This window comes from Solanum lycopersicum, chromosome 12 (assembly GCF_036512215.1).
Source record: "Solanum lycopersicum chromosome 12, SLM_r2.1".
Classification (NCBI taxonomy): Eukaryota; Viridiplantae; Streptophyta; class Magnoliopsida; order Solanales; family Solanaceae; genus Solanum; species Solanum lycopersicum.
Window position 1 is genome coordinate 57,098,985 of NC_090811.1, and position 15,986 is coordinate 57,114,970.

The 15,986-nt window shown below is 33.9% G+C and overlaps 1 long non-coding RNA gene across 1 annotated transcript; it reads left to right on the forward strand.

Moving 5' to 3' along the window:
• The first annotated feature begins 993 nt into the window (after window positions 1-993).
• LOC112940428 (uncharacterized) lies at window positions 994-3,319 on the forward strand. The gene is made up of 3 exons (XR_003244608.2): window positions 994-1,466; window positions 1,928-1,957; window positions 2,878-3,319. It is a non-coding gene; the product is annotated as an uncharacterized lncRNA (long non-coding RNA).
• Window positions 3,320-15,986: the final 12,667 nt, after the last annotated feature.

Below are 15,986 nucleotides of genomic sequence, written 5' to 3' on the forward strand. Positions count from 1 at the left end.
ACTCAAAAATTGTAATTAATAATACAAGCATAAATTAATGACTATAAAAATCATATTAGGATCTTCAAAAATTGAATGAAAAAAATTGAGTCTATTGAATGCACAGTGTCCCCTTAAGGAAATTATTTTCGTTTAATACCTGATGTTTCAAGGAATAAATCCTCTTAGGATAGAATGATTTTATTCACCAATATATTGATACAAAAATAATGGTGTCAATGAGTCAATGTTCAACAGGATCAAAATACACAAATATTTAATTGTCTTGAAGAAGAAGAAAAAATAGTTCAAACTTTTCGTTGTTTTAAAATTAGAGAAAAATCCTCTATTTATAGATAAAAAAGGGTAGTGTGAGCAAATGATTGTTGTCTTATTGAAAAAGTTACAACTCTTTGGAATAAATACAACCCTTCGAAAAGGTCACAACCTTTCATAAGAGTCATAATTTTTTATAAAACTTGCAACTCTTTATAAAAAAAATGAAGGCTATTTTTGAAAATAAATAAATTAAAATGTAACTCTGATTATTGGCGGCACCACGTAGGCAGGCCTAGGATTCTCCTTTATATAAATATATGATGATAGTATTGTTACCGTACTTGTTAATTATTGATGACAAAAATGTGGAAATGGAAGTGAACCTATTTTTTTTATTTTGAGCCTAAAAAACCTCTGCTGCCACACATTTTACCTACTTCTAAAATAGTAAATTTGATGTATTAAACCTCAGATGGTTTTTGGACGCAAAAAGTATATATTTGACATTTTCCTAGAAGAACTTGTGCATTGACTTAAGAATGACAACATTTTGTAAACTTGTAATTGATCGATGATTTGATATGAAGGCAGCAGTCTCCTTACTTGATTTTCCCCCTGTCCTCTCTCTTTTTGATAGTAAAATTCATAAATAATTTATTTCAACATGAAAATTCAAAGTGAAAGGGATTTGTCTCTTAAGTAGCTTTCATTGAAATTTCCACAACAAGACTCGTTGCAATGACTTGATAATTCAAATAACTGCATCAATTCTTTTAGGTTCAAGAAAATGATACTTGGAGGGACACTCCGTGCAAGAACTTGGTTTTATTCTGTCTTTAATAAGCCTTACAATGCGAGGATTCGAATTAATAGGAAACCTAAAGTGGATTTTTAAAATCGAATGACAAACCAAGTTATTTTTAGAAAAAAATCGTGTTTCATTCTAAATATCAAGAGCCTCAAAAATTCAATATCTTATAATTATATCAAAGCAAACACTCTACTTAAAAATGCTTGACTAAATCAATTATCGGTCGAAAAAGAAATAGATCCACATTAATAAATTTCTAAATAAAGATAACTAAAAAGCCGTATGCTTTTCTTTGATTGTTCGTTTCCTATTTTTACTGTTGCAAGCGGTACATATTTGATGTAGATAAATATAAAATCGGATTCTGTTCTGTGTTTGATCTCAACTCTGAATTTTGGTAAGTTCTTTGTTCCTATCACTCTTTTCTTATTTCACTTATTTGCTATTTGTTTCTTATTTATTGAAGTGGAATATGCCCCCATTGTGTTTGATGATATGTCCTACTCATTTTATTTGGTGTGATCAAGTTCACAAATATTATTCTGATCATTTGTAATACACGGGTTAATTAAATTAACCGATGTTATCGGTGATGGTTCAGCTATAGGTTGTGATCTTCATGGAATTTGTTCGCACTATTAAGGGTATGTAAAATTTTGCGCTTTATCAGGATAAGTGTCAACAAGAAACAACAAGAAAGGGGGAAAACGACAAAGAAAAGTTTTTCCCCTCTTCGTAAAATTAGAGGTTTTCCCTTGGTAAAAATATGTGTATGATATACTTTAAACTATTCTTGATTAATTTAACGTTGTAAAAATAAAGTTAGCTGAACTATTAAATCTGATTGTTTTCTTTCAGGTTTCACTATAATCAACCTTCTTAACTTCGGTATGCATCTATCTTTTTTTAGTTTCTTCGATTTGCCTATCTATTTTATGATTACTTTTCTCGGATTCACCTATCTTCTTATTAGCTTAATTATTTTCGTTCAATGCTGTGTGTAAAAAAATTATGATTTTGTTGTGGTAGTGATCTTCAAATTATTTATCCCAGATTTGAAACTATGTTTTTGTTTTCAACTAAGTTGCTCTCTGAGATCATTGCACACAAGTCATCTACATCTTCCATCCCTTCCACGATGTTTACTTGACTTTTTCATTTGCCTTTATCTTTGTCCTTTCTTGGAGTACGACAGTCAGAAGACTTATAACCAGCCTTACCACAATTGTAACAGCTGCCCTTGAATTTTTATTTGGCCTATTTTAACTTATGTCCGTTGGACTTCTTTTTCTTCTTGTCTTTAGTAGGAGCTTCTTCAACAATATTAACCCCAATTATTGCCAAACTCTTACGAGACTTATTTTTGACGATTTTTTTTATCTTCCTTAATCTTGAGCTCAATCACAAGATCTTCAAGCTTCATTTCCTTATTCTTGTGCGTTTGATAATTCTTGAAGTCGTTCCACGAAGGAGGTAACTTTTCGATCATTGCAGACACTTCAAAATCATCATTTACTACCATATCTTTAGCAATGAGATCATGAAAATAAGTTGAAGTTCATGCACTTTTGATCCAACAGTTTTAATATCTACCATTTTATAGTCTAAAAACATTGCGACCACAAACTTTTTCAAGCATGCATCTTCTGTCTTATATTTCATCTCAAGTCCATACCAAAACTCTTTCAAAGTTGTCATTGCACTATAAACATTATATAAGTCATCCTAAAAACACTCAGAATGTAGCCTTTACATAGGAAGTCTACATGTTTCCATACTTCAATAATCATGAATTCTTCTCTATCTAGCATTTTAGCAGTAGGCACTGGAATTTCTTGTTGGTAAATTTCTTGTTGGCGATGCTCGGGTATTGGATACAAATGATACCATATCTGGACTAGATAATGGAGAAATCAATTCTAACTGTCAGAGTGACTTTTGGAAAGTTGCTCTTATAGGCTATTGAAGTAGACTATGTATTGGATTATCCATAATATATTTCATGATTTCAAGTGGAAAACCTATGTGGCTTGGAAGAATAATCATAGAGATGGAGCAGAAATAAATTATGGGAAGGAGAAAGAAGCAGCGAAGGCAAAGGAATTACACAAGAGAAAACAATCACTTCTAGATAAGTTGTAAGAAGGATAAATAAGCACTGTTTTCAATAATGTTTAATCAGTTTTTGGACTTTTTCCTAAGATTTCAACCAATAATATTACAGTTATTTCTTTAAAGAAAATATGTATTAAGTGGTAGACGTATCTTTTAAGTAATCTTGATTTGCCTTAGATATGTTTTTTGTTGGAAAGGAAGAATTCATGTTTGCAGTGTATTGAATGAAGTGTGTAGCGTCATTTATCTATCATCAAAATTTACTTCTGTTGATAGAAAAATGGTGTCGTCAAAAGAAATTACATCAACAAAAGTATAAAGAGGCATAGTTGGCAATTTTTTAACACATGTTTATGCATTGAAGTGATAAAGTTATCAAAGATGCCTCTGTTGTGATAATATCACATGTTTATGCATTAATAGCCTTCTTCTTACAAAGCCTTGCACTTTTTAAACTCTTTATTCCGCTATCCCTACCAACCAAGCTCGTATATTTGCGTATACATTAAAGGAAGCTATATGTGAATAAATCTATGAGATAAATTTCCTCTTTCATAATCTTGCTGAAAACATTGATTAGGATAGTGTCACTAATATCAATGGTACCATCTAAGGTTCAAAAAGTTACACATGCATTTTTACATTAGGTGCTTTAGATCCACAGTTCATCTTCCATGGAAAGATTCTCTCTTCATCTGTTGAGATAACCAACACAATATAACTTAAAACATCTTTCCTAGGAACCATTTTGAGGCAAACTGTTACAGTGATTTGGGAATTCAAAAGTTAGTTGACAAAGTTAGTTAAATATTGTTAAGCTACAATAATCAGTGTAGTCGTAGATAGTTAGAAGTAAGTTGTAACTGAATTTGTTAGATGGGATAAGTCACTCGAGTCTTTATAAATAGACATTCTAATTAGCAGTTACATTCATCATATTGAATATACAGATATCTATCAATCTTTCTAAACTCTCTCTTCCTATTCTTCTTCATTACTATATGTTGTCTCGAGAAATCCTGAAACAATGCTTCGATCCTCGAATTCATTATGAAATCCTGCTATCAAGTAACTTTGGTAATGGAGAAAGGAGTAAGATCTGTTGATAATTCTCCAATAGAAATGGGGGAATTGAAGGAAATGATACAGAATTTGGCAAAAAAAATGGGAATGTTGGCAGGGGAAGTTAGAAACCTGAAGAGTTTGGATCAAGTGGTCATGGAATTGAAGGAACAGTTGGTCACTAATCGAGACTCTGGGAGAGAGAAAAATCCTATGGAAGGTGGTCCTTTGACTGTACCACATTCTGATGAGAGAATTCACCACTTTGAAAGGAGAGTTCACAGACCCAGGAGTCCTACTAGTTACAACACCCGTCATTCAAACTATTCAAGATGGTCCCAAATGGAATTCCTCAAGTTTGCAGTGGAAGATTTGAGATAGTGGTGTTCAAGATTGAACAATATTTCTCCAAGGAAAATGTAGCTGCAGAGGAAAAGGTAATAGTAGTTGTATTTGCAATGAAACTCGAAGGAGAAGTCATCTAATAGAATCTTTCATTCATGAGATTTAGAAATTACTTACAAGCAACTACTTGTAATGAGTAGGTGATGGCTTTGGTGGAGAGATTTGGAAAGATTTTGATGATCCCATGGAGGAAATCAAGAAGGTCAAACAAGTGGGGAGCGTTAAGGAATATCAATTAGCGTTTGAAAGACATATGACTAGGGTGAATTTGTCACAAGAGAATGCAATTAGTTGCTTTGTTGGAAGATTAAAACATGAGCTGAACATTGCTGTGAAAATCACCTATCCAACTTCTTTATACAGGTATACAGGACTGCAAGCAAGCAAGAAGCATACTTAACTTTTGTGAGATGGCCAATATCTAATCCGTCTCAAATGGGTGCAAAAACATTCATGGACCAAAGGATTGGTAACAATAAGCCTCTGTTATCTACACCCAGTACAAATATTTCTAGTTTTTCTAAGGCAGTTAATAGAAGAACTTTGAGCATAGAGGAGATGAATGAAAAAAGGGCAAATGATCGATGTTACCTTTGCAATGAAAAGCACATGCATGGGCATAAGTGTAAAAATTCCAATCAGTTGTATTTGTTGGAAGTGGAAGAATTAGTTGAAGAGAAGGATTCACTGCTGGGACAAGGTGGAGAATTGCAAGAGGAACAAAATGAAAAACTAGAGTTGGGGCCACCTGTGGAACAGATAGAGATCTCTATGCATGCGTTAAATGGGTCTTTGGGATTTAGAACCTTGAAGGTGAGTGGTTATCACCAAAAATAACATTACACATATTAATTTATACAGGATATTCTCGTAAGTTCATTGACCCTGATCTAGTCAAGCAATTCGCTGTGAAGTAAAGTCTAATAAACCTGAGATGGTAGTCGCAGCAAATGGTAATATGCATGTGGACAAGATGACATTTGTGACATGGTTACTACAAGGAGCGGAGTTTTCTACTGATTTTCTATTATAACCTTTAGGTTCTTGTGGAGTTGTGCTGGGTTTCATCGGCACTATTATGTTAGGTGATATCAAGTTAAATTTCAGAAACATAACAATGGGCTTTTGGTATAAGGGATGGAAGCACTTACTTTGGGGTCTGGCAGTCAAGTGTTAACTTATAGTGATGGGAATATGACAAAACACTTTGGAAATCAGTCTCAGCTTTGTATGATTAAAGTAATTCCAAAGTAAAGTGATGAAGACAAGTGGAATCCATTAGAAGTAGCAGTTGATAAAGATCCTAAAGAAAACCTTACATTACTAGAGGTATTGTCAGAATTTTCTCCATTGTTTGAAGAACATGTTGGTTAACCACCTTCTAGAGGTGTATTTGACCATAGAATTGTGTTGCATTCTGGAGTTGAACCTATGAATAAGAGACCTTAGAGATATCCTTCAGTGAAAAAGGATATTATTAAGAGTCTTGTACAACAAATGTTGGATCAAGGGATCATTCAACCGAGTTGTATTGTCAAATCCGGAGAGCACCCCCCAGATGCGACCGGCGTCGTCGTTCTCTCAGAGGACTCCAAAAATCTCTTAACATTCATCATAACATATCATAGGTTAAAAATCACGGAAAATTAAATCTTTTACATATACTATGTGAGGTATACTTAGACCTCTCACATGGAAGCTTACTCAGGCTTTACAACAACATAATAAACATTCATACGATAGTCTAAGAACTGTCTCACATAAAAATCATCTAAAGAATATGATCTTGAACTTAGCCAATACAATGTTAATATGCCATATAGGCATTACTACAAAAAAATGATAGAAGGAAATAAAGAGTATCTCTTAACCTACTAAAATCTTCATAAGCCAAAATAACTAAAAGATAGTATCCGCGAACATGACCTACCAACACTTGGAGAAAGAGTTCCAGGCTTCTTCAATCAACTTTTTTATTCTTCAGTGGCTTGACCCTACATTTGTAGTTGTATAAAGTAAGGGGTTAGTACGCCACATGTACTAAGTATGGGTATAACACATAAACATTTGAAGACATGCATGAAAAGGACCATTTCTTTTTAAAGCATGCTAAGTCATTTGAAAGTCTTTAATAAACATACAAGAGAGCATGTACAAGGTAAGGATCACAACAACATAAAGCCTGATCATAACCAAAGACATATCATCATAAAGTCAAATTAACATTTTCATGTTTAATAGTTCATATGAACATAACATACAAAACACTTACCAATAATCCCATCACAAGCCTACAAGTGCAATGTTCATGTGAAGCCCCATAACCCCACATAATCAAGTAAACATGACAGGAGACCATAAGAATTGTTTTTCTTCATACAATTTACATCATAAGTAGTCATCATCACATATAGCAACATAGACCATTTCATGTTCATTAACATAGTCAACATCATATAAGAGAAACATCATATATCATACGCATTATACATTTTATATTCATATTACATGACAACAATCTCCTAGGACTTTCCTTAGAGCCAACTTGTGCAATATCTAGGTACAGTCTCATACCCCTACCTGTACTAAGTAGACTTCTCAAGTTACCCTAGTCAATGTCCATTTACTTGTACTTTATTTTACTTGGGGGAACAATCGCCTTAATTGACATTAGAACATGTAAGCTAAACATGGAGTCCGAATACATGAAACCCCACACCAAAAGAAGGTGGTCTACTTGCCAAGGAAGAACCGAAATATGAAAATAGCATTCTAGGTGGATCCACTAGCTAGTATTTCTATGGAGGCAAACATAGTTCAAGTAATAGGAGATATATTAGAGACCCATAGTTCCACATTATATGGCAGCCTCTATCTCATGAGAGTCATTGTGAACCTACCTTCCAACTAAGAAAGGGACACCTCTTATATCTAGTTCATCGGTGCTAAGCTAAAGTCCATTTTTGAATAACTTTTAAGTCATAATATATCATAAAACTTATCATAGGACATAGGAGATTAACTCATCGGATAAACATGATTATAAGGTCTTTAGGTTTAGATGAGAATTTCCCTTAATCACATCCTTCATTTGTGATATTAAATATCATAATCATAGATTGTAAGGCATAAAAGGTAAACATCATCAACTTGCATTATTATATCCTTACCTTGATTCCAAATTTAACATATTCATAGGACAACATATATGCATAGCAACATCATACATACTTAAATTTTGTAGATACATCAATTTATATGCCAACATCAACATAATAGACAAAATCATGATTTTAGAAGACTTACATATTTCTTCCAGGAATCATCATCAAGAACTTACATCGAATTCATCACAATAATTCAATAATATAGTGAATTTCAGAATAACATCTTCAATCCTAACAATTCTAGTCATTTACAAGAGAAATTCATAGTTAGGGTTAAGGAAAAAGGCTCATTTAAGAGTTCCTTCAAGCTATAGTTCCAATCCTAATATTTACATCACATTAATTGATAGATATAACATAATCGAATTCATTTTTTTGGAGAAGGAACATATTTCACACAAAAACCCAACATTACATATAAATTACCAAACAAATACATACTTAATTAACCATAAAAAATCATAGTAATTCATCATTAGTTATAAATCTTGAGTTTGGAAAAATACCTATTTGTAGAGTAAAAACCCTATGAATAGATCGAATTGTTGGAATCATCTTTGAAAGGACCCATTGGGTAAAGGAATCCCAAAAGTGAAGAAATCATACCTTATTGATGATTATTTCAGTCTTCATCTTCTTCCTCAAGCTTTTCTTGTTCTTCAATTATGGTTGAATAGAGAGAGAGTTTTGAGAGAGATGAGAGGGATTTGTTAATTCTGATTAACAGTGTGTGAAAGTGGTTTAAAACTGAACTAAAACAGTATAAACTCGTCTCCTAAAATACCCAAAAGATCCATCACCTATATGCTCCTTTTGTGAAGTTAAGTTTACTTAAAAACTATGCAAACGAATCTGGGAAGTAGCTGCACGTCGTGGGGGAAATTTCACATTTATTTTTGAAATTTTGAGTTGAGGCAGTGGACCTATTGGATAGGTCCCCGCATTGCGAGGCGAATTTTTTTTCCTCCTTGTGTTGGCTGTGCGACGCGAGGTGGATGCCAAATCTTGGCTGCCGCAAGCTGCTTGCTTCCCAATGTTTGGGTCCTCCTCAAGGATTTTCGGGCGGTCCTTGGGGAGTCATTATCGGACGTTTGGACCTTTTGTACTATATCTTACATATATAAAGTCTTTTTACCAGTTTTGGACTTTATTTGGTACTCTCTAACTTTCACCAAATATAGGGATGTCTATCACGATCGGAATCAAGACCCCAGACGAGACCGGCGTCGTTGACCTCTCAGAGGTCGCAGACAAGCCTATTTACGTCTTTTTTACTTTAGATAGGTTAAATTTAGCAGAAAATTTGAAACTTTTTGTCTCTTAACATACTTATAAAAACATTCTCATAAATACGTAATTGTTCACCATCAACCATCTAACATTAAGAGATAAGCAACTGAAAGAAATATTTCCATTCTTATTAAGTGAATAATTTCAAAAATGACAAAAATACGTAGTCTGATTAAAAACAAGAAAGAAATGCTAGTGGAACATGCTCCACTAGCTCAACTATAAAACTAAGCTAGAATATAAAACAACATCATCCTCGAAAGCATGAGGACCTACCAAAGCCGGATGAATATTGAACGTCCGGATAACTGCAACGAAGATCCTGTAGCTCTATCGTCCAACTGTGCCTACACCTAAAATAGTAGAGTTTGTATATTGTTAGTACACATTTGTACTAAGTATGGGTATACGCAAGTACACACCAAGGACATGCATGAGAAAGAAAAGCTCTTTCCTAACAACATGATTTTTGGAAGTCAAGTCATTGGACTTGGCAATTTGAGATTAGGAAGCTTTCCGAATTTGGATTAGAAAGTCAATGAGATTTCCAGATTTAGAATAGGAAATGTATGCCATGAGAATAGCATACATCATCATATTTTTCACATTTTCTCACACAACACATAACATTTACACATAGCACATATCATATAGAATACAACACATTTTGCATGTAGCACATAACTTCTTTAATATCATTCATTCATATGCCATGCGACCTTCGAATCATGGATTTAACAGCAAGACATCCAGAAATGAGGGCTCAATAAATGGGACCTCAACTAGGGAGACTTCATTAGCAAACACATAGTCTGCTTCATTCATTCATAAGTACTCCTTTTCGTTTCATTCATAGTCTAGTGTAAACACCAGCTATACCTAGGATGTGGTTTAAGACTTTCATTGGGTTCATTGTGCAATGACCAAGATGACATAATTTCATTTCTTGAATCTAACTCACCTTATGATTATCCTATCTTAACACCTTTGGTATCATTCATTTCATTATGTGCATTATTTGAGGCTGGCCTCATTCGTTCATTGGGCACTTTAACTTTAACCGACATAGATCATGAGAGCATCATGAAACCCAGTGTCTCTCCCACCCAAAAAGAGGTGGAATCACCGGCCAAAGTGACCCATAACATGCTAGAATACATGGGAATTTAACTCCGCCAGATCCTTATATTGGTATTGGTTCGAAGATTAGGATATGTAAGGTGACCCATACTCGGCAAGCCGGACACTCTCATCTCATGAGAGTTACGTGAACCTCCGCCCTTTCCAAAAGAAGGCATCACTGCTCATAGCTAGCCTATCGGTGCTCAGTATAAAGTTCCATGTCTTTATCTCATACCTCATGGAAGCTGGCTTCTAGTATGAGGACATCATAGCTCATTAGATGATTTCTCATCTCATCATTAGTATTAAGGGTGTTAAGCTCACTACTTTCATTAGAGTGTTCATAGACACTGGTCTCTTCATTAACTTTCCTCTCTCATTGGTCAGTACATTTTGGTAACATTTACTTAGGCTCATTTGAGATTTCTCTCATCTTTTACATTAGCCTCATATCATGATGTCATCACATTCCTTATCATTAGCACCTTTTCTTTTCATAGTTACTCACTTCTTATTACATGAATGTTCATTTCATCATATGTCAATGCGCTTGGACATTTAGTGTGTTTCATACCCTTACTTAACCCTTCTAGGGTTTCATCATTTCATTGTTCATTTCCTCATTTCATTGTTCATCTTATCTTATGCCAATGCACTTGGACGTTTAGTGTATCTTACACTCATACTTAACCCTTCTAGGGTTCATCATTTCATTACATACATCTTAGGTTCACTTGCTTTTGAACGTATGCTAGACTTATGAGTCTATACATACAAGCCATGGGGCTTCATTCATAGTTCGTTAATTGATTCATACATTCCTAAGATTATGTAGTACAAGACTTATGTATCTTGTATAGATGTCAACATCTTGATTTCGAACTAAATAGGTGGCATTATTCTTGTATATTTTGTTCACGTATAACTTATGTATCAATATAGAAGTTTGGGAAAGGAAACCAAATTCGAATCAATTGGATAACACTTACATTATTCATTGATTTTATTTTTATTTTCATAACATTGGAACTCTAGATATAACTCCAACAATAACATTATACCTTAAATTTTCTATTCGTTTCCTCTTAAATTATCCGAAGGGTTGTGGGTTCGAGCCCGCACAACCTCTTCCATTCTGTTCTTTAGTTTTTCGCCAGGGCATTGGGAGGTTGTGGGTTCGAACCCCCACAGCCTCCTTGTTTTTGTTAATTTAATTTCGCTAAAGCATTGGGAGGTTGTGGGTTTGAACCCCCACAACCTCTTTATTTAAATTTTTAATTAAAATTCCACTAGTTTAGGCGTTTGGAAATGAGGTTGTGGGATCGAGCCCCCACATCCTCACCTCTTTTTTTTTATTAAAATCATCTTCTCCTTTACATCCTTGAGGTCGTGGGTTCGATTCCCACGCCTCATATTTTCCTTTCTTCGTTTTCTCTTCTTTCACTCGCTGCCTGGAGGTCGTGATTTTGATTCACACGCCTCCCTTTTTTTTCTAATTCTTGTTCTCTTCTTATAAATCCAACAGACCCCATTTCAATTCCCCCCCCCCCCCCCCCCGCTTTTCATTTTCCTTACTCGCAAATTCCTATAACTAAAGGGTGAGGTCACAGGTTCGGACCCTGGTGGTGTCACTTCTTTTAAATTTATTAAATTTTCAGATTTTGACCCCCTTTTTGAAGGAAATTTGAAGTACAGTAGGATGGTAATTTATTCATAATTTATTATCTTCATTTCATCAACTTTTTCATGTTAGTTTCTTGGGGCATTTCACCAAGAATTTAGTGCATTGTTAGGTGTAGTTTAGTACTTACATTGTTCAAGCATTTTCATTCAAAATTTGTAACTTCAAACACCATATGAACATCACATTGTGCACAATTTTAGCACATAAAATACAAGAATTAATATGCCTTTGCACACCTTCAAACAGTTACCAACTTCAGTGCCACACATACACACGCACATCACTTTTTCACATGATTTCGAACAACATAACCATTATTCACAAAATTTCAAACATTCATACTTAAACATAAACATCACTAAAACACATTTCATCCCTACTTTGTACCAGAAAACATACTGAACCTTAAATTCAATAGGAGCTAGTGACAGGGACATGTAAGAGCGGAACAATCCTAGTTTTCGGAGTGAATATCGTGAATCTTAAGGGGTCTCTTGGTAAAGGAACCAAGAGGTAAGAAACCCATACCTTAATTGATGTTCAAACATTGAAGTTTCTGCCCAAACCTTCCTCCAAAACCACGTCCAACTCACCTAAAGTTTCACAACCAACTCGACGGAAATCTCCCTTGCCTTATCATTTTTTATTAGGTTGCTTTCTTAGATTTTTTTCGTGATTCTTCAAGTGTGAATAACCTTTGTTATATTTTCTGTTCTTCATGTTAATTAGGAGAGATAAAACAATAGAGTTTGAACGTTAGAATGTGATAGACGTGAGAGAGTGAAACGTGTGAAGTTGTTTAGGCTTAGTTTAATGACTTAGTAAATTTAGGATTCTTCTTGATACATAGAATCTTATTTAATTAATTATATGTGAAAGGACCATTTTGCTCTTAAAATTTCAGATTTCAAATAATAAATAAATCACCTTTAGTGTTTATCCTATTCATTTTTAGGGTTGTCACAATGTCTACTAGTTCAAATAAGCTAGTTTCTGGACGTCAAGGTCTTTCTTTGTCGTTTTGGCTCTAACCTTTTCTAATTGATTTTCATCAATTAATATAGGTCTGGAAACATCATTTAAATCATTATTTAATAAGTGACACTCTAGTCTAAGTCATGGAACTTCCGGAGTGTTACATGTATTCCTTTTGCATCACCGGTGGTATTAGTAAGCAAAAAGGATGATACTTGGAGACTACGTGTAGACTATAGAGACTTGAATAAGTTTACTATAAAGAACAATTTTCCAATCCCTATCATAGAAGATCTATTGTATGAACTAGGAGGATCCAAAATATTTTCTAAAATAGACTTTAGGTCTGGATACCATCTACTAAGAATTGCAAAGGATGGTGTACCCAAGAGTGCTTTTAGAACACACTCGGGACATTTTGAATACTTAGTCATTCCTTTTGGTTTATCAAATGACCCAGTAAAATTTGATGGTCTGATGAACATTGTGTTCTAGAATTTTCTAAGGAAGCATGTCTTGGTGTTTTTGGATGACATACTAATATATAGTAGAACTAAAGAGGAACATATATTACATCTCAGGTTCGTTTTTTGAAAATTGTGGAGCATCAATTATTTGCCAAGAAGAGAAAATTTTTCTTTGGTGTCCATAAAATTGAATACCGTGGTCACTTTATGACATCATAAGGTATTTATACCGATCCTCAAAAGATCAAAGCTATGAGGGATAAGCCTGTCCCAACTACTCTTAAGCAATTAAGGAATTTCTTAGGCTTGGCTGGTTATTACAAAAGATTTATAAATGGATATGGAGTTATTTGTAAACCTCTTAATGATCTAACTAAAAAAGATAAAATTCAAATTGCACCACACAACTCAGGAGGCATTTTTGTAATTAAAGGAATCTTTGACTCAATATCATGTATTAGCTTTACCAGATGCCAACAAAACTTTAATCGTTGAAATTGATGCTAGTGGTTAATGGAATTGGTGTTGCTCTTATGCAAGAGGGACATCCTATAGCCTTTATAGCAAAGAATTATCTCCAAGACATGTTTCTATGTCAGTTTATGATAGAGTGTTATTGGATATTGTCCAAGTTGTTACTATGTGGTCGCAGTACTTGGTAGATAAGAGGTTTATTACAAGGAAAATCTCTGTTTTGAAAATCTATCAAGAATTATATTCATGGTAAAATTATTACACTTGTCAAAACCAATATGAATTTATCATGACGGTAACAAAATGGTGTGATTAAACTACTGCCTTCAAGAAGCAATAATGTTCCAGCTCATCATCCAATTGATAATATGATAGTCTGATTCTAGCAGTTGTACAATCCTTGAACAATCAACAAGATTTGATAACAATACAAATAAAATACCAACAAAGTTTTATAAATGAATATTCTATAATGCAAATTGTATACAATGGCGTATCTGTTACTAAAACAGCAAATTAGTTTTTAGTCCTATCACAAGAAGTTGTTGTTCAACTTGTATTCCTACGGTACTTAGAACAAAACTTTGAAGTGCTTGGTTAGATACAACAAAATTTAAGAACATTTTCATAACTATAGAATTAAAACTAGTAGAAAAACTAGAACCATAAACATATTAGAAAAAATATACAAAATATTTTTTCTTAATGAAGAATTATTGTCACTGTGTGTTTAAAGAATCTTTCTGAATCCAAAAACTTTGCAGAAACATGAAGTTACCAAATTTTAATGAACCAGTGAAGAAAACTTAATTCACAAATCTAAAATCTGTAACATATACAAAAATTTGAAAAAACAGAAAGAAGATCAAGCCCACTGAATGGACAGTATTCCCTTAAGGAAATTATTCCCCTCTCGTATTCGAGGTCTTTTTGGAATATGTTCTCCTAGGATAGAATGATCTCAATCACCAGTGTATTGATTCCCTAAACGCTGGTGTCATCGATCGACTCAACAACAGTAAAATACACTTAAAATACTAGATTTATTAGTAGTAGAAGAAGTCTAGAAAATTCTATATATAAAATGAGATGAAATCCCTCAATTTATAGAAAACAAAGGGTAGTGCAAAAAGGTTCTTATTGTGCCTTAGCGGAAAGGTCACAAACCTTTGAAAAAGTCACAATCTTTTAAAAAGGTTGTCACGTTTCATAAAAGTCCCAACTTTTTATAAACTCGCAGCTCTTCATTTTTCATTCACACTTTTTAAGCCCAACGATCCCCCGCATGAATGGGGAATGACTCCAAGACAAAAAATATGGACAAGCATGTGTACTTTACATGCAAGAATTAATTGCATCTAAATAAGTAGGTATCCGCTTTGACTTTCCGTAGTGAATATATGTCGGATATACTCGGTCAATCAATAGATGTCATATCTTTGAAGCATTTAGCTTTGGTGTATATGTAGGCATCAATACGTCACACAATTAATCATTTACCATTTATGGTTCTTACAGTTGTGTTCGTTTCAGCCATGAACCCTCCTGGTTTCATGAGTGTATATATAATAGGCTTTTAACAGTAATACTCTTTGAAGAGGCTTACACTTCACACTCACAAAGGTAATTTCTAATCGTTTTATCGCAGATATACACTATTTGGTCAAATCTGCCAAACTTAGCTAATCATTAAAACCACTAAGCTTTATTAACTCATTAACAAGCCTTAATGTCGTATCCTTGTTCTTGAGCATTGTCTTCATCATGGGAATGGATTGAGTTGATTGATAATGTCCAACCGTCATCCACAACTTCGTTTTTCTCCTAAACTGTTAACTCATCCCCTTAGATGATCTTTAAACTTTCTCTCTAGTTATGTCTTTTTGTAAATGGATCCGACACATTATCCTTTGACTTTACAAAGTCAATTCTTATAATTCCACTAGAGTGTAGTTTTCTAATGGTATCATGTCTATGTCCTATATGACGGGAGAGTCTCTTATACATTATGCTCTATCTACCTATTACATCTTGACTATCAAAGTGTATTCATACTAATGTCAACGGTTTGGGCCAAAAAAAGAATATCTACTATGAAGTTTCAAAGTCTTTCAACTTATTCACCGACCTTATCTTGAGCACCTAGCAATACATGT